At 48.2% G+C, this 22,983-nt stretch overlaps 1 long non-coding RNA gene across 3 annotated transcripts in view; it reads left to right on the forward strand.

The window, feature by feature from the left end:
- Positions 1 to 22,983, forward strand: part of LOC138296097 (uncharacterized) — a 241,014-nt gene that overhangs the window by 33,078 nt on the left and 184,953 nt on the right. The window lies entirely within an intron of this gene.

Raw genomic sequence — 22,983 nt, forward strand, 5'->3', positions numbered from 1 at the left:
TGCATCGACTATAGGGGTTTGAACAAAGTCACCATTAAGAATAAATATCCTTTACCCATAATTCCGGTCTTATTGGAACAAGTAAAGAGAGCAAAAATCTACACAAAGCTTGACCTTCAAGGTGCTTATCATTTGGTCAGAATGAGAGAGGGTGACGAATGGAAAACAGCGTTCAAGACAAGATATGGCCTTTTTGAATACACCGTCATGTCTTTTGGTCTGTGTAATACTCCAGCAGCATTTCAATTTTTCTTGAATGACGTTCTTAGAGAGTACCCCAACATATTTGCCATAGTCTACATCAATGACATTTTTATCTACTCAGACAATGAAAACTAACGTGTCCAACATGTCAAGAAAATTCTTGCAGCCCTTCCAAAACACCATTTATATTGCAAACTAACCAAGTGTGAGTTTCATGTTACCACAGTTGAGTTTTTAGGGGTTATTCATACCCCTCAAGTTATGGTGATGGCAGAAAAGAAAGTAAAAGCCGTATCTGATTGGCCCACCCCAAAGACTGCCCGTGATGTACAATGTTTCCTGGGGTTTGCAAATTTTTACCGGAGGTTCATAAATCATTTCTCCCAGACAGTGGCTCCAATCACTAAGCTACTAAGAAGGAAAGAAAAGTTTTTATGGTCCCCAGAAGCTGATCAAGCCTTCTCGACTTTGAAGGAAGCTTTCTCCACTGCCCCAGTCTTGACTCATCCTGATGCGAATCAACCTTTCATAGTGGAAGCTGATGCTTCAGATGTAGCAATAGGAGCCGTCTTATCACAACGAAATAAAGACACTGGTCAACTTCATCCTGTAGCTTATATGTCTCGGAAGTTGAACGAAGCTGAACAGAACTATGTCATTGCTGAAAAAGAGCTTCTGGCGATTCGTGACGGTTTAAAGAATGGAGACATCATTTGTTGGGTGCCAAATACACTGTCACAGTATATACTGATCATCGTAATCTTCAATTCATGAGTTCCGCCAGACTTTTAACCCCTCAGCAATTACGCTGGATGCTTTCTTTTGCCGAATTTGATTTTCTAGTAACCTTCCGGCCTGGTAAAGATAATCGCAAGGCTGACGCCTTTTCCCGTCAAGAGTCTACCATGTTGCCTGCATTTCAAGCCTCCAGAGCTATCATTGCTCCTGACAAGGTTCTATGTATCATAAAAACTGAAGATTTCTTTGAAGAAATTTGCAACTCTTTCACTGTTGAAAAATGGCAAACATGGGCCCAAGCAGATCCCAAAAGGTCAATCAAGCAAGGTTTACCCTTTCATGACGCTCGTTTGTTCGTACCCACTACCAAACTTCGCAAGATAGTGTTTCATTGGTTGCATGTTATACCTACGGCAGGTCACCCAGGTACTCCTAAAACTCTTGAACTGATCCAACACTATTTTTGGTGGCCTACCCTAACAAAAGATATAAAAGCAATGGTAAACAACTGTGAAGTTTGTGCTCGCATTAAAACAAGTCATTCAAAACCAAAAGGGTTGTTACATCCACTTCCAACCCCAAGTCGTCCATGGGAGCACATTTCTTTAGACTTTATTACCGGTCTGCCAGTTGTTCAACAGCATTCAGTAATTCTGGTGGTAGTAGATAGTCTCACGAAATATGGACATTTCATCGCGTGTAAAAAATTGCCCACTTCTAGTGAATTGGCAACTATTTTACTGAACAGAGTGCTTCGTTATCATGGACTGCCAAAGGTTATCCTCTCCGATCGGGGTCTCATTTTTCCTCCAATTTCTGGAAGACATGGTGTAAAACACTCTAAGTGACATCTACGCTATCTACTAGTCACCATCCTCAAACAGATGGTCAAACGGAGAGACTAAATCAGACTTTGAAACAATACCTACGTGCCTACCCTGAAAAGGCACTTCATTCTTGGACATCTATGCTCTGGTTAGCTGAGTTAGCTTACAATAACTCATTCCACACTTCTATTGGCGTTACACCCTTTTTTGGTTTATTTGGCTATCATCCTGACACCTTGCCCATCACAATTCCTCAAGAAAGTTCTCTTACTCCAGCTGTGTCAGAAACCATTCAGCATTTACATCAAACCCAGAAACGGATTCAACAGCATTTATAAAAAGCCAAACAAAAATATAAAAGGCATTATGACAAGAAACATTGTGAGGGACCGCAATATCAACCAGGTGACAAAGTGTGGCTTTCCACAAAACATATAGACTTCAAGAAGAAGCACGTGTTTAACCCCAAATTCTTCAGCAAATCAATCCGGTGACCTATAAACTACAATTGCCCAGATCCTTACGGATTCATCCAGTGTTCCACACTTCCCTCTTGAAAAAGTCAGTCCAAAAGGTCCACCCTCATCCAGCTCCTGTTCTAGTACAAGGGGAAGAAGAATACGAAGTCAATAAAGTGTTGGATTCTAAACTGAGAGGGCGTAATTTATGGTACTTAGGGCCAGATGTAGGAAGATTCCAAATTGCGACTTGAGAAAGCCTGGCGCAAGGACCGCACCGCTGACCACATGACCGCCCTCAAGAACGCTACCCGCGAACACCACCACCTGATCCGCGCTGCCAAAAGGAATTTTTTCACCGACAGACTGGACAAAAACAGCCACAACAGCAGAGAACTCTTCAGCATCATCAAGGAGTTCTCCAATCCCAGCGCCAACGCCGTCACGCCCTCACAGGATCTATGCAAATCCCTCGCCACTTTCTTCCATCGCAAGATCAGCGACCTCCACGACAGCTTCGGACACCAGACCCAACCAAACACCACAGAACCCACATCCCCGACCATCACCCTCAACAACTGGACCCACATCAGCACGGAAGAAACCAAATCCATCATGAACTCTATCCACTCCGGCGCCCCTTCGGACCCCTGCCCGCACTTCATCTTTAACAAAGCCGACGACATCATCGCCCCGCACCTCCAGACCATCATCAACTCTTCTTTTTCTTCTGCTACCTTCCCCGAATGCTGGAAACACGCCGAAGTCAACGCCCTACTAAAGAAACCTACGGCTGACCCGAGCGACCTGAAAAACTTCCGCCCCATCTCCCTTCTGCCTTTCCCAGCCAAAGTAATAGAGAAGACCGTCAACAAACAGCTGACCACCTTCCTGGAAGACAACAACCTGCTCGACCCCTCACAGACCGGATTCCGAACCAACCACAGCACTGAAACCGCCCTCATCTCAGTCACAGACGACATCAAAACCCTGATGGACAACGGTGAAACAGTCGCCCTCATTCTTCTCGACCTCTCGGCTGCCTTTGACACCGTCTGTCACCGCACCCTAATCACCCGCCTCTGCTCCACCGGGATCCAAGACCAGGCCCTGGACTGGATCGCCTCCTTCCTCGCAAACCGCTCCCAGGGAGTCTACCTCCCTCCGTTTCGCTCAGAACCCACTGAGATCATCTGCGGCGTACCTCAAGGCTCATCACTCAGCCCGACACTCTTCAATGTCTACATGAGCCCCCTCGCCAACATCGTACGCAAGCACGACATCATCATCACCTCCTACGCCGACGACACCCAACTTATACTCTCCCTCACCAAGGACCCCGCCAGCGCCAAGACCAACCTACAAGAGGGTATGAAGGACGTCGCAGATTGGATGAGGCTCAGCCGCCTAAAGCTGAACTCTGAAAAAACTGAAGTCCTCATCCTCGGCAACACCCCGTCCGCCTGGGACGACTCCTGGTGGCCCACGGCCCTCGGCACCGCACCGACCCCCGCAGACCACGCCCGCAACCTCGGCTTCATCTTGGACCCTCTTCTCACCATGACCAAGCAAGTCAACGCCGTGTCCTCCGCCTGCTTCCTCACCCTCCGCATGCTCCGCAAGATCTTCCGCTGGATCCCCGCCGACACCAGAAAAACTGTGACCCACGCCCTCGTCTCGAGCCGCCTGGACTACGGCAACACCCTCTACGCCGGGACCACAGCCAAACTCCAAAATCGCCTACAACGCATTCAAAACGCCTCGGCCCGCCTCATCCTCGACGTACCCCGCAGCAGCCACATCTCCGCACACCTGAGACACCTGCATTGGCTCCCAGTCAGCAAAAGGATCACCTTCCGACTTCTCACCCACGCACACAAAGCCCTCCACGACAAGGGACCGGAATACCTCAACAGACGCCTCAACTTCTACGTCCCCACCCGCCCCCTCCGCTCCTCTGGCCTCGCACTCGCCGCCGTCCCTCGTATCCGACGCTCCACGGTGGGTGGGAGATCTTTCTCCTTCCTGGCGGCCAAGACCTGGAACTCCCTCCCCACCAGCCTCAGGACCACCCAGGACCACTCCGCTTTCCGGAGACTCCTAAAGACCTGGCTGTTCGAGCAGCGATAACCACCCCCTTTGTCCCTAGCGCCTTGAGACCCGCACGGGTGAGTAGCGCGCTTTATAAATGCTAATGATTTGATTTGATTTGATTTGATCCCTGTGACTCGCAAAGTGCAAGTCGCAATTTGGAATGCAGAATGGTGTCTCAGACACCTTCTGCAACTCGCAATGGGGTCGCAAAGACCCACCTCATTAATATTAATGAGGTGGGTTGCAATTTACGACCCCATTGCGAGTAGGGGCACTCACGGGATGGTGGCCTGCTGGATACAGCAGACCACCATGTCCGTGACTGCTTTTTAATAAAGCAGTTTTTTTTTTTTTCAAAGTGCAACCTGTTTTCCTTAAAGGAAAACGAGCTGCACTTTGAAAAAAAAAAACGAAACCTTTAGTTTCGGTATTTTTCAGGGCAGGTAGTGGTCCATTGGACCACTGCCTGCTCTGAAAAATTATTATTTTTTCCAGACACAAAGGGGAAGGGGTCCCATGGGGACCCCTTCCCGTTTGCGCGTGGGTTACCATCCACTTCAAGTCGATGGTAACTGCGCTTTCATTTGCGAAATGAATAGCATTGCGAGTCGCAAATAGGAAGGTAACACCCCTTGCTATTAGCGAGTCGGAAATGCATTTTGCGAGTCGGTTCTGACTCGCAAAATGCATTTCTACATAGCAAAGAGGCATTTGCCGTTTGCGACTCGCAATCTCTTTGCTACATCTGGCCCTAAATCTCATGGAAAGGTTATGGTCCTGAAAGTAACTCATGGGTTTCCGCATCTGATGTTCATGCTCTAGTACTTGTGAGACGCTTTCAATGTCTTAATCCAAGCAAACCAGGCCCTAGAGCGCGTCTGGGAGAGGGGAGTACTGTCAACACCAGAGCAGTACGCGCTCTATTGGCGACAAAAATGCAAAAACCCAGCACTCTCAAAACAACGTAATTTATGCATTGTGCTGATATGTTGTGGTTTAACCTTTTGCTTTGCAGAGTTCAATCCTGAAAACTTATTTTTAATATGCTTACAAATACTGTTCCTTTGCAATGTATTGCTGCAGGTTTTCAGAGTGTGTTAGGGTGTTGCCCCTTTCCAGGGCCTTCCAGAGACTTTCCCTACAACATGCCTGGGCGTGGTTCTGGGCTGGACCAAGACTCTATAAAAGAGAGCCAGCCCAACTCCCAGTGCTTACTATTCAGAGGTCCCGGTGCAGAGCAGCAGCTTCTTCCTGAGCTCCTGTCCCGCCGGCCTGTTTGGATCCTCCAGTCTTCTGCCCTTCATCCTTCATTGGTGATCATTGTTCCAGGCGGTAAGATGGTGGTGGGACTGTTCCGACACCGTTATTGAGAATTTTCATATTCTTGGTTTAATTCTTAAATGAGTAACAGATTACTTGCGCGCTACCATTTCCTGACATTTATATGGTAGTTTACAAATAGGCAAGATGCGCGATTTGTTTCATACAGGTTTGACTTTGTTATTCATTGCGTGCTACCATTTCTTGACATTGGCATGGTGGCTTAAGAATCGGCAAGACGCGCAATTAGTTTTATGGTGTTTAAATATTGTTGTCCATTGCGCGCTACTATTTCTTGACATCTACATGATGTTTTACGAATTGGCAAGACGCGCAACTCGTTTCATGAGGATTTAACTTTGTTGTTCATTGCGTGCTACCATTTCTTGACATTTACATGGTGGCTTAAGAATCGGCAAAAGAAGGGCGATTCATTTCATTGTACTATGATCTTGTTATTTATTGTGAGCTGTTATTTCTTGACATTTACATCGTGTTTTACGAATCAGCAAGACGCGCAATTCGATTAATGATGATTTGACTTTGATATTCATTGCGTGCTACCATTTCTTGGTATTTTACATGGTGACACTCGAATCGGCAAGACGCACGATTCTCTTCTCGAGTTTATTTCATGTTGTTTATTGTATGCCACTATTATAAGATATTTATTATGTAATATTCGAGTTGACAAGTTATGTGATTTGTTTCCTGAATCCATATTGTGTTATTCATAGTGCACAATCCTTTTATGGTGTTTACTATATTTATATATATATCTGCAATATTTGCAATTTGTGTTGAAACATTTTAAGAGTACACAGAAGGCCAGAGTTTCTAGATGCAATATTGTATGGTCCTAGTATACATTCTCAAAACAGGTTTATGTGACTGGTTTAAAATTTAGTCAGAATGTTTTTTCTGATTCTCATGTAAAGGAAAGTACTTGAATAAGAAAGTTTTCATTTAATTCATCTTGATTCCCCTACAGGTATCCGGCCAGCTTGAAACTTGTCATTTTAAACGTAACTCATAGATTGTTCATGTTTTCAGAGTGACTAGGCTTAGAATCATAGTTTAGTATTGATTTCAGGAGATATAATTTTCATATTGTGTGTTCTAACCTTTTTCTTACTACAGGTCTCCTTCCCAGATGTTCCCTTCCTAATGCCCTCTTCCCCTCTTGAACTCTCTCAGTCTCTGTGATTTATCTATCAGAGTCTTGGAGCTGTTCAGTGGTGGACGTGTTGGGAACGTGCACAGACCCCAAGGATCTGGTGACTCTGACACAACTCCAGCATCTTGTGGACTTCCACTTTGATGCTTTTCTTAACTGGGTCAAACTGTCTAAATATTTTGTTTTTAACAGGCATGCTGTCCCCTGTGTCCACATCATGGGTACACAGGTGTGTCAGACCAGGGGTTAAAGAAAAGCGCTCAGCAAACTGCTGGAGGACTTGCCTGCAGTCAGCCTGCTGTTGGCCAGAGAGGGTGTCTGAATAGATTATTCCATCTACTGAGGCAACTTTAGGGTCAGTGGAGAGGGGATCAGTTAGAGGCTCACTCTCTGCTTCCTGATCCTCATCTGTAACCATTAACATGTTTACATCTGCCCCATCATGAAAGAGTTCGAGGCGGTTCACATGGATCACCCTCTCGGGGATCCTGCTAGTGCCTAGGTCCACCAGATAGGTGACCTGACTCTTTCTCAAGAACTGGGTAAAGGCCACTCCATCTGTCCTTTGAGTCACAGGCTTCAGAAAAACAAGTTACTTACCTTTGGTAACGCTTTTTCTGGTGGATACAATAGCCACCTGTGGATTCCTCACCTTATGAATTCTCCCATGCACCGGCATCCGATGGAAAATCATCTTCCCAGCTCTCCACATCGATGAGGACGTCACAATTGCACGGCTCCACGCAAGTCCGTCTGACGTCACCGTAACAATAAGAGGTCCTCGCCGGCGTGCTGACGTCAGTTCCCTTTTTTCCGTGCCTTCGACGCTAACGGTTTTCTCCTATCTCTTGCTACTATGGGAGGTGTTCCATCTTGTTACTAGTTTCAATCCGTTTTCTATTTACAATGTCTCCTAGGAAGTCAGGGTTTAGGCCATGTCGAGAGTGCGGGGGTCGCATGTCGGTTACTGACCCTCATGACTATTGCCTTTGGTGTCTAAGCTCTGAGCATGACGTCGAGGAGTGTGTTTCCTGCCAGAGCTGAACCCTACGGCTCTGAAAGAGAGAGAGGCCAAACTCTTTTTGGCCAAGGCAAAGAAGGGGCATAAGAGTCATTGTAGATCCTCTTCCCATACTTTGTCGAAGAGAAAGAGACGACGTCGTCATGACTCTTGGCGTCGTTTGGCTTGGATCGGGTCAAGATCAAGGTCTCCACCTCAACGGTGACATGGGAGGTGAGTCCGATGGTGACTCCGCAACCTCAGAGCCCTCAGGTCAGTCTTTGAGGTAGTGGCACCTCAGGAGAGTCCTCGATTTTCACCTGCTGCATTGGAGGTCCAGCAAGCACAGGTGCAACATGGAGACAAGCGGTATCCTGCCGTCCCGGCTCCAGTAGCAGATCCGGTGGCATTTTTAAGTGCCATGTTCTCGATGTTTAAGGGTATGGCCCCTGCTGGTGCACCGGCTGGTCCCACGGGTCCATTAGCTTTTTCGTTGGGCTCCCCGGCTCCTTACAAAGCGGTGCCGGTTATGCCCTTTTATCTGGCTGAGGGGGCTCGTTCGGCGCTGATGACGTCGCCGTCCAGACCTATGGCACCGATCTCATCGCCCCGTCAGTCGACGCCGATGGTGGAGCCTCAAGTGTCCTTGTGCCGTTAGGATCCACTCTGTTCTGCGCCTTCAAGTTTTGAAGCCAGTGTCATTGACTTCGGCCAATTCTATGTCGACGCCGAGGTTGGAGGCCAGACTGAGGTCACGTAGAAAGGCCTTGAGGCTTTTAGAAGAGGAAGAGTACCAACGGCAGTTGTTGGAAGAGAGACAGATTGTGGAGCCTTTGGGTGAATATTAAGGGTTGGATTCGGCTAGTGGGCTTGACACTTCCCCGGCCTGGGACCTTTCTTTACCGGGGGAGTTTACAGAGGAGGCGGCCTCCTTCCACATGGTGATTAGGAAGGCGGCAAACTTTTTAGATCTTCCGTTGCCTTCTGCAGAGGTTAAGACAAATATTTTGACTGAGGTCCTACACCCTTCTACAAATTCTGCAGATCCTTTGCTTCCGTTCAATGATGCTCTTACGGAGCCCATATTAGAACTTTGGAGGAAGCCTGTGTTGTCACCTGCTGTTAATAGGTCTGTGGCAAGAAGATACAGAGTGGCGCTTGGAGATCCGGGGTTCTTATTGAAACATCCTACCCCGGAGAGTCTGGTTGTTCAGGCCTCTTGCTTCACACGGTCTGCTCAAGGCTCCTTCCAGTCGCGGTCAGGGGGAGTGTAGGAAGTTGGCTCTGTATATACTATTTCAAAGTAAGAAATAGTGTGCACAGAGTTCAAGGGTTCCCCTTAGAGGTAAGATAGTGGCAAAATTAGATTATTCTAATGCCCTATTTTGTGGTAGTGTGGCCGAGCAGTAGGCTTATCAGAGGGTAGTATTAAGCATTTGTTGTACACACACAGGCATTAAATGAGGAACACACACTCAAAGACTTAGTCCAGGCCAATAGGTTTTTATATAGAAAAATATCTTTTCTTAGTTTATCAGGTTCAAGATTTGCAGTAAACACTTTAAATCCAAGGTACTTCACTTAGATAACTTATGAACTTTGAATAAAAGCAATATCATATACAGTCTTTGTAAAAATGGCAATAAGTTATTTTCAAAGTGGACACAGTGCAAAAATCAACAGTTCCTGGGGGAGGTAAGTAAAGGTTAGATTGTGAGGTAAGTAAAACACTTATAAGTCTCAGTCCTGGGGCTTAGGCAGCCCACCAGCTTCTTTAGGGTCCAGTTATCTGTTCTCTTGTTCATGCTCACACTGCATTTTGTATATTTTTACTCTATGGACTTGAAGTTTTGTATATGCAGCATTGCTTTTGTATATGCGTGCCCATGTTTGGACTATGTCCCTTTATGGGGTTTTGCTGTGACAGCACTTATTAACATCTATAACTGCCTGACTTACATGCTTCAGGGCACAAGATGCCAGCTTGTAAGACGTAACACTGAGGTGTGCATGTGCCTTCTGCCTTGGGCTGCCAATAAACCTTGGTACCACAATAAACATTTCATCTGTTCCAGAGCCTTGCCTGGTGTTTGTGTTTTCTTTGCGTCACTCTGAGGAGGGTTGAAAAGTACTTTTTCTAACAACTTACCTATGCCACAGGCAGTGGGTTGAGGGCATGGCACTCTGAGGGGAGTGCCATGTCGACTTAAGTATTTTTCTCCCCGGCATCACACACAAGCTATGAAACACTGTGCATGTGCTGAGTGAGGGGTCCCCAGGGTGGCATAATACATGCTGCAGCCCTTAGAAACCTTCCCTAGCAACAGGGCCCATGGTACCAGTCACAAGGGACTTATCTGTGTGCCAGGGCTGTGCCAATTGTGGGAACAAAGGTACAGTTTATGGAAAGAACACTGTTGCTGGGGCTTGGTTAGTTAGCAGGATCCCAGAATACTTTCAATCATAACTGGCATCAACAAAAGGCGAAGATTTAGGTGGTAACCATGCAAAGGAAGGCATTTCCTTACAGTAATCTATAACTACAAGTCCATGAGATATCAACCTCCTGGAACATCCCTTGTCACAAACAGTCAACATTTCAAAACTGTCATAATCTGTCAAAAAACAACTGGGTTTAGCCATTTCCCTTGATCTCCACATAGCTTGGCACAGACAGAAAAGAACAGACATCAGCATAAAGGCGTGGCACCTAGCAATTAATGCAACATCATCACAGCAAACACTATGGCAACCAGCAACATACGCAGAGTGGAACAATAGCACCTGAAAGCGTGCAGCAGTATTCCCCAAAGGAAAATCTTCAGTGGAGGTCTGACACCTGGGTGAAAATGTAACATAGAGAATGCGGAAGTATAAATATCCATCAGATGTAAAGGTTAGGGGAATTGTGTGTGCATGTCAAAATTCTAAGTTTGACAGTAAATGATGGGACTACGGAAACATTGTTAAAAAAAATTGTCAATGATTGCTAGTATGACACTTTCTGTAACAATAGTTTGGTAAACTCATTATTATACTCATTAAAAAAAAAGAAAACCTTTAGATTAGTATTTATTTTTGAGTAATTACAATGTATAACTCACCCATTCTTCAATATCGATCGTCATGTTCGGCCAGTAAAACTGCATGCTGATACTCTTTTTGGTTTTATTTATACCGGAATGACCTCTCATAAGTGATAAATGAAAGTCACTGAAAATACACTTTGCTGAATCAGCACCAACCACAACCTGGGCCTTCTTTCCCTTTCCTATATAGAACAACTTGCCGTCTACTTAAATAAATGAAATGAAAATTATTAGGAGTAAAGCTTACCTTGAATTAACCTGACCACTAAGAATAATTTGATATATTACCATTTACAAATGAATATATTCATACACATATCAATGTAGCAATAAAAGGGATTGACAATTAATTGCTGCTTCTTACAAGTATGGTTGCACATTTTGCTTACATTATACAATAACACAAAATCCCTATGAATGTAACTTACCTTGAAAAGTTAAATTTTTAGAAAGACGACGTAGAACTCGCTTCTGTACTTTGCCCCAACCACGTGGATACACGTTTAGAAACACAATTTAGCAGCTCATTGTATTTGTTAGCCTCCATTGTGCTGTAAAATGACGAAATTGGTGAATACATGAGAAATGTAGTAAACACTGTAGGCTTTCATAAATAATGGAAAAGAAGGACATGTGTTATGCTTTAACAAATGGCAGTACATTGATTAATTGCTACTGATAAAAGTGAAAGGAACAAAAAAATAATTGTGTGGTTGTGTACCTCTCCTACAAAGCCTCACTCACATAAGCCACAACTACTCACCACACCCGCACAAAAAGCTTGACACTTATAACATCTTAAATTCATGCAGAAATATTACCCAAAGGTCAGGTGCAGGTTAGTATTTGTGAGGGCACCCCTGAATGACCAGAGATTCCACTATGTCTGTATACCACCTCTAGTGATTCTGGACACGAAGCTTCACTTATGTATTCAGCTACATTAATTATGCTGAATTTTAAGTACACAAGCTGTTGAGCAATGTTCTGCCTCTGGCAGCTGCAGATCCCTGGCTCAGACAGGCTCCCTCTCTAATCGTGGGTCAATTTTACTGGAATTACCAGCTCTGTGATTGTCTGAGTACCACAAGGGTGTTAATGTCTGACAGCTCTTTGAAAACGATGGATGACGACCAAACGGACGGTGCACTAAGAACTGGACGGATAACTAAGTATAGCCCCAAAGTCTCCTTCCCAGATGATTCACCTACTGGAGTGTTTGCTTAACTACTATAGTCTGACCGCCTACTTTTTACTTTCACTTTCCTTTGACATGCGCTTATCTCGTGGCCATTTAAGCCCTTTCTTTGGCACTTCACAACATTGCCTAATAGATCGCTCCTTCATTCAGTCAGGCAAAGCACACGAACGAAGCCCCCCCTAGCTCCAACAGTGTGACCTGCTCAAATGTATTTATTTATTAGGAAATCATCATTACAATGCTGATCTCGTGGCCATTTAAGCCCTTTCTTTGGCGCTTCACAACATTGCCTAACAGATCGCTCCTTCATTCCATCAGGCAAAGCACACGAACGAAGCTCCCCCCCCCCCCCCAGTTCCAACAGTGGGACCAGCTCAAACGCATTTATTTATTAGGAAATCATAATTACAACATTAGGGTGCTTACATGAAGAAAAAATGTCCTTGATGCGCACAAGTAATTTATAAACGCGACCGTTGGCAAGCTCAACAATAGAACAGTACCTTCTGCAGCAAAATCTTCAAAGAAGATGGCGGGGAGGACGTGGTAACATATATATATATATATATATATATATATATATATATATATATATATATATATATATATATCAAAAACGTACAGGGCTGCGATAGGCTATCGCTTCGCTCCACTGCACCGTGCAACTCCATGATTGGAGCGAGGGAGAAAACAACATGAAATAAGTTTAACATTTTCAGTTAAATGTTTCGCTCACAAAACAACGTATGTGTAGGTTAGCTAGTGGGCCACGCCCGGCCCGGAGGATAAATAAGACGCGTGCACACAGTACTCTGTCTGCAGGGGAAACTGCATCAGCGCAGTCCCTTATTTATTAAATCACCTCGGTTCCGCGTTCCGTCCGGATACGCGGAACCAGCTACAAAGTATAGAAGAGGCCGGGTGGCTCTCTACATCCCTCCCATGTTTTACTTCACACAGAAAAGGGGAAATAACCCAAAACAAACAAAAACACAAATGTATACATCTGACTACACACAAAATGTCAAAAACGCTTAATAGGGTGCATGCGGCATCTGAGAACGAAACTCTTCTGATTTCAAGGCAGCCAGGATCACACACACGGATGCCTATGGACTCAGTGAACATACAAAGTCTCGGAGCCGACTGTTAGGGACCGGATTGGGGCGTAGATTATAACGTCCGCCCCTACTTGGGGATCCCTCCGCAAGGCCGTCTTCACCTGGATGATGTTGTGCACTTGGCGTCGCCACCGGAGCGTCCCCATTCCTGGCCTCCTCAGCCCCAGACTCCAACGTGGAGTCATCGACCTCTTCTTCCTGATTTATAATGGGAGTTCCGGCACTCCTAAAGTACGATGCATTTCTGGTGACCCTCTTACTGCCTCACGCTGCGGTCAACATGGCACCCTGTACACTTACAACTTGCCAGGGTTCGGGCTCAAACGGAGTCTGGAATTTTCCTCCTGGCCGGCAATTCCTCACCACCACTTGGTCTCCCTTTTGAAACCCTCGATATTTACTTCGCCTTCGCTCGGTGGCTTTGCGATTAGTACGCTCCCTACGTCGTTGCGTGGCTTCAACATCAAGCTCGGGTGCGACCCAATGGGGACCAGACGGAATGCAATCCCTGGGAGGGACCTTGAACATCAGTGCGGCCGGGGCACACCCTGTAGTACTGTGGGGGGTCTGGCGATAAGCACTCAAAAATTCGTATAGACATTTCTCACTGTCTTCTCTTTGTTCGACGCCTATTCTGAGAGCTCGGTTTAAAGTTTGCATAAACCTTTCCACATCGCCATTTGCTTGCGGTCAGTAGGGCATAACCTTACGATGACGTATGGCCAAACCCTCCAGGTAAGACCGAAATTCCTGTCCGTGGAAAGGCGGGCCGTTATCTGTCCTGACTTCGTCGGGGAGGCCAAACATGGCGAATGTTTTCTGAAGTACCGGCCTCACATTCTCAAACGCTGTGGAAGACACAACGTCCACGACAGGGAACTTGGTGCACGAGTCAATAATGACGATTGTCAGCCGCCCATCGGGGAAGCTCCCAAAGTCCAGGCTGACTTTTGTCCATGGCTTCACCTCGCCGGCTCAGTGACCACGGGGCAACAGGGTGGATCCCCGGAGGTGATGATACAGGAATGGCACTTTCCCACCAGTTCATCCACCTGGCTGTCCATGCCGGGGAACCATACCTTGGCCCGCAATCTTGCTTTAGTCTTTGCAGCAGCCTGGCCCCTCTGAAGACCCAAACCAACACCAACAACCACAAGAAAAACTCCTGGTTCACCACCGAACTCAAAAACTCCAAGAAAGAATGCCGCCTCCGCGAGAAGACATGGCGCCTCAACCCGACAGAGGAAAACCTGACAGCTCTCAAGGACACCACCCGCCAACACCACCAACGCCTCCGCACCGCACGAAAAACAGCCTACCAGAACAGACTTGACAACAACGCCCACAACAGCAAGGAACTATTTGGCATCGTCAAAGAGCTCTCCCACCCGGACGCAGAAACCAACCCCATCCCTCCCTCACAGGACCTCTGCGACTCCCTCGCGACCTTCTTCCACCGTAAGATTGCCGACATCTACAACAGCTTCACGACCACCAACATGAACCCGCCCCCGGAAGCCGCAAACGACATCTCCACCATCCTCGCCTGGAACCCTACCACCACCGAGGAAACCACCCGCGTCATGAACTCGATCCACTCGGGATCACCCTCCGACCCCTGTCCTCACCACATTTACAACAAGGCCGACAACATCATCGCACCCCACCTCCGAGACGTCATCAACGCCTCCCTCACCACTGCTACCTTCCCTGAAAGCTGGAAACACGCAGAACTCAACGCCCTCTTAAAGAAACCTACAGCAGACCCCACCGAACTCAAAAACTTCCGGCCTATCTCCCTCCTACCGTTCCCCGCCAAAGTGATTGAGAAAATCGTCAACGCTCAACTCACCGCCGCCCTGGAAACCTCCGACTCCCTCGACTCCACTCAGTTCGGATTCAGGGCCAACCACAGCACCGAAACCGCCCTCATCGCAGCCACGGACGACATCCGAGCCCTGACCGACAAGGGTGAAACCGTGGCCCTCATTCTCCTGGATCTCTCTGCAGCCTTCGACACGGTCTGCCACCGCACCCTGATAGACCGCCTTTGCAGCGCCGGCATCAGAGGCAAGGCCCTGGAATGGGTCATCTCCTTCCTCTCCGGAAGGACCCAGAGAGTCCGCCTCCCCCCCTTCAGATCCGCAGCCACGGAGATCATCTGCGGCGTACCCCAAGGATCCTCCCTCAGCCCCACCCTATTCAACGTCTACATGACCCCCCTGGCAAACATCGCACGCAAACACGGACTCGACATCATATCCTACGCCGACGACACCCAGCTCATCTTATCCCTCACCAACAACCCCACATCAGGAAGGACCAGACTGCACGACGGCATGAAGGAAGTAGCGACCTGGATGACAGACAGCCGACTGAAACTGAACACAGATAAAACGGAGGTCCTCATCCTCGGCCCTACCCCCTCCGCATGGGACGACTCCTGGTGGCCCCCCGCCCTAGGCAGCACTCCCCAACCGACCAACCACGCACGCAACCTCGGCTTCATCCTGGACTCCTCCCTCTCGATGACCAGACAGGTCAACTCGGTGACCTCAGCGTGCTTCAACACCCTCCGCATGCTCCGCAAGATCTTCCGCTGGATCCCCATCGACACCAGGAAGACCGTCACCCACGCCCTCGTCACCAGCCGCCTGGACTACGGGAACACTCTGTACGCCGGCATCACCACCAAGCTGCAGAGGAAACTTCAACGGATCCAGAACGCCGCAGCACGACTCATCCTGGACATACCTCGCCACCACCACATCTCCGGACACCTGAGAAAACTCCATTGGCTCCCGGTCAACAAGAGGATCACCTTCAGACTCCTCACCCACGCACACAAAGCCCTCTACAACCTCGGACCCAAACTCATCAACTCCCGCGTCTCCTTCTACACCCCTCCGCGCACTCTGCGCTCCACCGGTCAGGCCTTGGCAGCCGTTCCCCGCATCCGCAAAACCACCGCCGGAGGAAAATCCTTCTCTTTTCTGGCAGCGAAGACCTGGAACTCCCTGCCCAGTCACCTTCGCGCCATTCCCGAACACCTCCCCTTCAGAAGGCAGCTCAAGACCTGGCTCTTCGAGCACTGACCCCCTCCCCCCCAGCGCCTTGAGACCCTTGTGGGTGAGTAGCGCGCTTTATAAATGTGATTGATTGATTGATTGATTGATTGATGGCCTTGGTGTGCTAGCTCCACTACTTTGGCCCACAGACTCTGGGGCAGCACGATTCTCCTTCCTCTCAGGACCAGCCCTTGTCCATCCGTGGACAATTCATCTCGCACCCTCCACATTCCTTGCATGGCCGCTTTGTACTCCTGATTGGCTGCTTTGGTTCCTTCCAGGAACAACTTCCATTCTTTGTGTTGGAGCGCTTCTTTAACCTGGTTGAGGGTTGCGTCCACCTTGGAGGCGTCTACAATGTCCCCTACACTCAAGGCCTTAGGACACGCCCATTGCACCACCATGTTGACAAATATCTCTGTACTCTCCTCATCATTCTCCTGAGAGTCATCGGATGTGACCAGGGACGGGTGACGAGACAAGTAATCTGCAGGGTTATTCACTTCTGGCCGATAGACAACTGTAAATCGGTAGGGTTGCAATAGAACAGTCCACCGTTCTATCCGTGGAGGCGCCAGACGAGGACAGCCAGCAAACAATGCGACCAAACGCTTGTGATCAGTCACTACCCGGAACTCTTGGCCATACAGGTATAAATGGAAATGTTTACAAGCCCACCGGATCGCCAGGGCCTCCCGTTCTATTTGGGCATAGCGTGTTTCTACTGACGACAGAGCTCTACTGGCATATGCAACTGGAACCCACTCCTGTGGGTTTTGCTCTTGAAGAAGAACAGCACCTAGCCCTACTGGACTAGCATCTACCACGACCTCGGTTCGCCGGTGAGGGTTGAAGTATGCCATTGTTGACTTGTCGAGTAGCGCTGTCTTGATGTCGGCAAACGCTTTGTCCGCCATTGGACTCCATTCCCACCGATGCCCAGTCTTTGTGAGTTGTCTGAGGGGTTCAGCCATGGTCGCAAGCTGCGGGATGAACCTACCACAATATGTTGCCATGCCCAGGAAGCTTCTTACTTCTGTGGTGTTCCTCGGAATTGGTGCCTGACGGATAGCATCCGCTTTACGAGGGTCAACTTGCAGACCGTTCTTTGAAAAGACATAGCCAAAAAACTCTACTGACGTCTGATAGAACGCACATTTATTTTTATGGAGTGTTAAACCTGCCTCTGATAACCTTTGCAGTGTCGCTCTTAGGTGTCGATGATGTTCTTCTCAGGTTTTGGAGTATATGAGGATGTCATCGCTCAAGTTGATTACCCCTTGCAGTCCTGAGAGCGTCTCCCTTATCACGTTTTGAAAGACTTCGGCGGCCGAGGATACCCCAAAGCTTAGTCTTTTGTATCGCCTGAGTCCCACATGTGTTGAAAAGGTGGTGATATTTCTACTGTCAGGCTCCAGTTCCAGCTGGTGATACCCAGCATTGAGGTCTAGCTTCGAGAACCACTGTGCACCATTCAGATCTGCTATGATGTCGTCCATCGTAGGTGTTATGTGCCGCTCCCTTTTGATCGCCTTGTTGGGTAGGCGCATGTCGACACATAGACGGATAGCACCAGGTTGCTTTCGGCGCTATTACCAACGGCGACACCCACGGTGTGGGCCCTTCTACCTTCTCGATCACTCCTTGATCTTCGAGTAGTTGTAGTTCCTTTTCCACGGCGGGTCGTAGGTGAAACGGAACTCGTCTATGTCTGAGAGCAACAGGTGTCACGCTGTGGTCTATATGTAGCTTAACACTTTTGCCTTTGAGTCGCCCTAGGCCTTCGAAAAGCTGCGGAAACTCGTTAACTAACCGTTCAGCGTGAGAGTCATATATTTGTCGCACAAAAAATACTAGTTCAAGCTCCTCCGCGGTGTGGCACCCCAACAGCGTACCTCGGTCTCCAGCTACCACGTAGAACCTTGCCAGTGCTGCCGCTTGTTCGCTGGATACTGACACCTCCACCATGCCCTTCAGAGGGAGCGGTTCTCTGCCGCCATAATTGTAGATTTTGGTGGTGGTTGGGGAGAGCACTGGTGCGGGGGTTAGCTGCCTGAAGAGAGTCTCATCCATGACATTCAACGATGCGCCTGTGTCTATAAGCACTGTCGCTGGCTTGCCGTTAATGTGGACCTTGCTCATGGGTGGAGGTCGCCTTTTCAGTTGCTTCTCACCAGTGAACGAGATGACAAAGATGTCTTCGTCTTCATCCTCTTCGAAGATGGGGTTTTTCTGAGTCATCGTCTCGCTAGAATTATTAGCTTCGGTGGTCACACTTCTGACCTTGGTGTCTCTTCCTCTCCGGTTCCCTGGCCATTTTTCTCCAGACCTGCATACTCTCGCAAAATGGTTGCCCTTGCCACACTTGTCACATTGTTTTCCTTTGGCAGGGCACACCATGGGTGGTTTGTGATCATACCCACAGCTTCGGCAGGTGCGAGCATTTCGTCCGCCAAAGTTTACCTTTCGTCCTGACGGTTGACGCGTTTGGATGGCCTCCACTTGCTCTTCCTTCACCGGGACCGGGGGTGCAGTTGACGCAGCTGCCAGGGACTGCCCCCTTACTGCTGCCATGGCGTCTGCTCTCACTGCTGATAACTCATGTGAATGCGCTAGCACCAGAATGTCATCAAGGGGCATACCCTGCTGGCGTAGGATGAGTTTCCTTAGTGCATTTGACCGACATCCTTGAATAATCTGCGCCCTGATCTCTTCTTGTTGATTCAGGCCTACGCATGAGCTTGCTAGTTTTCTTAATCGGGCATAGAACATGTCCATTGATTCAACATCAGTTTGGTGAGCCTGCCGAAGTTTAAAACGCTCAAAGTCTGAATTTAGTTGTGGGTCAAAGTGTTTATTGAGAGCTTCGACCGCCGCATTAAAGTCCGACTTATCACCTGTGTTGGGGAGCGCATCAAACAGTTCTTGCAGCTCATCCCCTCCCATTAACAGCATGAGAGACCTGCGCACGGCCCCGTCTGTCTCTCTCGTGGCGCAGAAGTAATTCTCCAGTCGGTTCAGCCATAGGCGCCATCTTGGAGAAGCAGTGGCTGGGACAATCAGTTGGCTAAATGGTGGCAGTGCTGTTACTGACGGGTGGGCATTGGGGCCCACTTGCACAGGCGCTTGGGGGTTCTCCTGCGGTGGGGCACTCATGGTGTGCTTTGGTTTCTTGTGCCCCTGCTCCTTCATATGTTCGTTTTCCCTCCGGTCCCGTTTCTGCACACGTTAATTTCTTTTTTGATTTTTTTTTTCTTTAGCTGCCTCGCAGCTTCTTTGTGCTGTGCGCGCCTCCCGGGCGACAGCACAGCCACTCAACCGAGTACGGGACGCCAAATGTCCCTCGCGGCAAGGAAGCGCCTCACAACTTAGAGCGCCCCGTGTCACTTGCCTGCTGGAGGTCCGACGCTACCAGCCCCGCTTGGCGTGGAGCTCCAGATCGTTTCTTCTCCTCTTCTGGAGACGATGCGGGGTGTCAGCTGGCCCGCTCGTCGCCACTGTAGGTTAGCTAGTGGGCCACGCCCGGCCCGGAGGATAAATAAGACACGTGCACACAGTACTTTGTCTGCAGGGGAAACTGCGTCAGCGCAGTCCCTTATTTATTAAATTACATCGGTTCCGCGTTCCGTCCGGATATGCGGAACCAGCTACAAAGTATAGAAGAGGCCGGGTGGCTCTCTACATCATGCACACAAAATGGGTCAGCCACATACAGGCAGTGAATTTTGTGAAAGTGCGCATGCGTTATTCTGTAGGTATGCACACAAACCACAGGTGAACTAGCGGGAATGAGGTGCTTGAAATGTCTCACAGTGCGCATGCGCACAATATTATGCATGTGCACAAACTACAGGCGGACTGCTATGGATGGGATCCTGGCACATACAGTACACCGGCACAGTCTTTGTGCGCTCCCTCTCGTGTTCGCATGCGTACAATGGTATGCATGCGCAGTATGTATTTTTTACAAACGTTTATGCGAATCGGTTGCAGGCAGGCAGTGGACAGGTCCTCAAAAGGATTTGCCAATACAGAAGCCCTGTCTCACCCCAGGAGGCTCTCTGCGGCATCCGCCTGCACCCGCTACCAGGGCAGAAACGGCTGATGGGCATGAGAAGCAGCAGGTGCTGGCGGGCGGGCGGGCGGACGTTGCAGAGGTGAGCCTCCTGGGGCGGGAGGGTGGCGATGAGGACGAAGGAGCAAGGGGGTTCGGACGGGAGGATGTTGCAGTGGCCAGGTCCTGGACAGCTTCCGCCATCAAAGCAGAAGCTCCCTCTCCCTCCAGAAGGCTCTTCTCTGCGGCATCCTCCCGCCCGCTGCTAGGGCACAAACGGACGGACGGCTTGGGGATGTAAACGACGGAGTGGCGTCCTCCCGCCTGCACCCGCTGCTCTGGCTGCTAGGGCACAAACGGGATGGGTGAAAAGGACGGAGCAGCAGGAGTATGCCACAGAGGAGAGCCTCCTGGGCCGGGATGGGGCATGCCTGCCTGCTTTTGGCCTCCATTACTGGCAGATCCTGACCAGCAGCCGAAGGCCTCCCGGTTCCGAGCAAGAGACGGCACCATCTCTTTTGGTAAGACAGACCTTTAGGGGTTTCCATTTTCATGGAGGGAGAAGGTGACTGTACTGAAATGTTCGTTAAAGCAGAGCATATGTTGTTACAACTTGACCCTTCCATTCAACCGCCTTAGGCTGCATACAGTGGAGAGACCCCGTCACACAAGGAACCCTGACGTGTTCACTAAAAATGAGGGCCTTTCTTAACAAATAAGGGTCGCCCAAGCAGTAATGTGCTTTCATATGGTACTGTGGGACTTTTAAAAGTGATAGAGAAAAAGATGTTCAGTGTACTGGACGGCAGCAGATGGCGATGGCATTAAAACTAGAAAAGGCATTACATGTAAGAAAGTGCATCTACTTTCTGAAGGACACACTACAGCCCCTGTTGCTACGTGAAACTAGTATAAAGGGAGCTACAGGCAGCATTTTCAGAGGCTGCAAGCATTTCCTGATCAGATGTATGCTTTATCCATTTCAGTCTGCAGGTGGTCGATGCAGGGGGACAGCACTGTGACTGGTACCTCCCGTTCATGCATGTGATGTTACACTCTAACACTTTCAGTCCAATGCACGAGCTCATTACCTTAGCACTGAACCAAACATCATGCCTTGCGCGGCAATAACCCTCCCCTGGGGCAGTTGCCCCTCGCAGCCACCAGAATTCCCTTTCCCATCCTGCCCAGGAGTACATTTCAGTCCAGGTGTTCTGCACATTGCTACATGCTGTAACTGTGGATACCCTGAACCCTCTCACCTGCCCTAAACAAACATCCACGCACCTTTTGTTTAATTAAGACAACACTTTTATTAATGTGCTGTCTGCTATTGTGTTCTGATATAACCAGGGCCACGGGAGATATGTGGCAGTGGAGAGCCAAAAAATGTTGCCTCGCTGAGTAAATTATAAGGGAAGAAAAGTAAATTATGTGGTGTAATGCGGTTACTTTTATTTTTTTTACTTCTCAGGCATTAAAAGGGCCATATTACTGTGCAGCAAGACGTGTTGCTGCTTTTTATGTAACTTGCAAACCGTTTGTGTTAGAAGCAACATTTCTTAATGAAATCTGCAGATTATGCAGCTGATAATGGATTATGTGGCAAATACAGCAAATCTATATGCAAAAGCATGCCACAGCTGCAAAATTGCATAATTCATTGTCCATGGATGTAACCCACAGCCTTCATTCTGAACAGTACCAACCTAGCTGTTTTGTTTTCTGAGAAAAATGGAGCATGGTATTAAAACACCTGTTAGGAATATACAAAATGGCAGAAAAGTCTGAGAATACCCTGTAGGTAGTAGATTCAGTGAATACATTGCAGGCAGGTCCTTGACAATCTCTCCTCTGCTGCTGCATTGCTCGCTTCTGTTTGTTGCCTAGTTCTCAATACCTTCTTCACCTCTCCCCATGTTTCTAATGCTTTCTACTGCTTTTATGCTTTGATTTCACTGTTTTCTCCCTCCTTTCCCCTCGTTTTCTTAGTGCTTTCTGCCTCATTTTCACTGCTTTCCCCCAATTTGCCATTCGAGCGTAGGGAGTATATGCACTGTCTCTCCGATAGCTAATCAGCCCCTGCCCCCAAAGATTTTACAATTATTCTATAAAGTGTGCAATGCTTAAATATGTCTAGACTTATTTGAACATTGCAGTCAAGTTATGTTACCTTTTTAAGAATGTAATAAATATTTTTCTGCTTTAAAAAAAAAGCAGTGTTACTTGCATAATGCCGGGACTGCTTTAATCATTTGCACCTCACCTGGGATGTCCGGTTGTTTACTGTGTCCATCAGTTCCATATTGTTTTACCCTATTGCTCATGCAGTTTATGTTAGACCCGTGTGTGCGCTCGCCCCTTGCAAGTTCCTCTCACAGGATTACCAGAGAACATCTAGCCAGTAATTAATTTAACCAGCTACCAATGTGAGTAAAGTTAGGGGTATTCAGGGCATATTCTCTTTCTCTTCTCTGCCAGCCCCTTTCTCCTTTCCACAAAAAAAACATTGGTGTTGGACAACTGTTGCTCAGCAGATGACAGAAAGATCACATAGCTCACTTCAGACTTTGAAAAATTGGAGTTCCTCAGCATGATCAACATTAATATGGTGTCAGCAGCAAACCTCTCT

This window comes from Pleurodeles waltl, chromosome 5, assembly GCF_031143425.1.
Source record: "Pleurodeles waltl isolate 20211129_DDA chromosome 5, aPleWal1.hap1.20221129, whole genome shotgun sequence".
Taxonomy (NCBI): Eukaryota; Metazoa; Chordata; class Amphibia; order Caudata; family Salamandridae; genus Pleurodeles; species Pleurodeles waltl.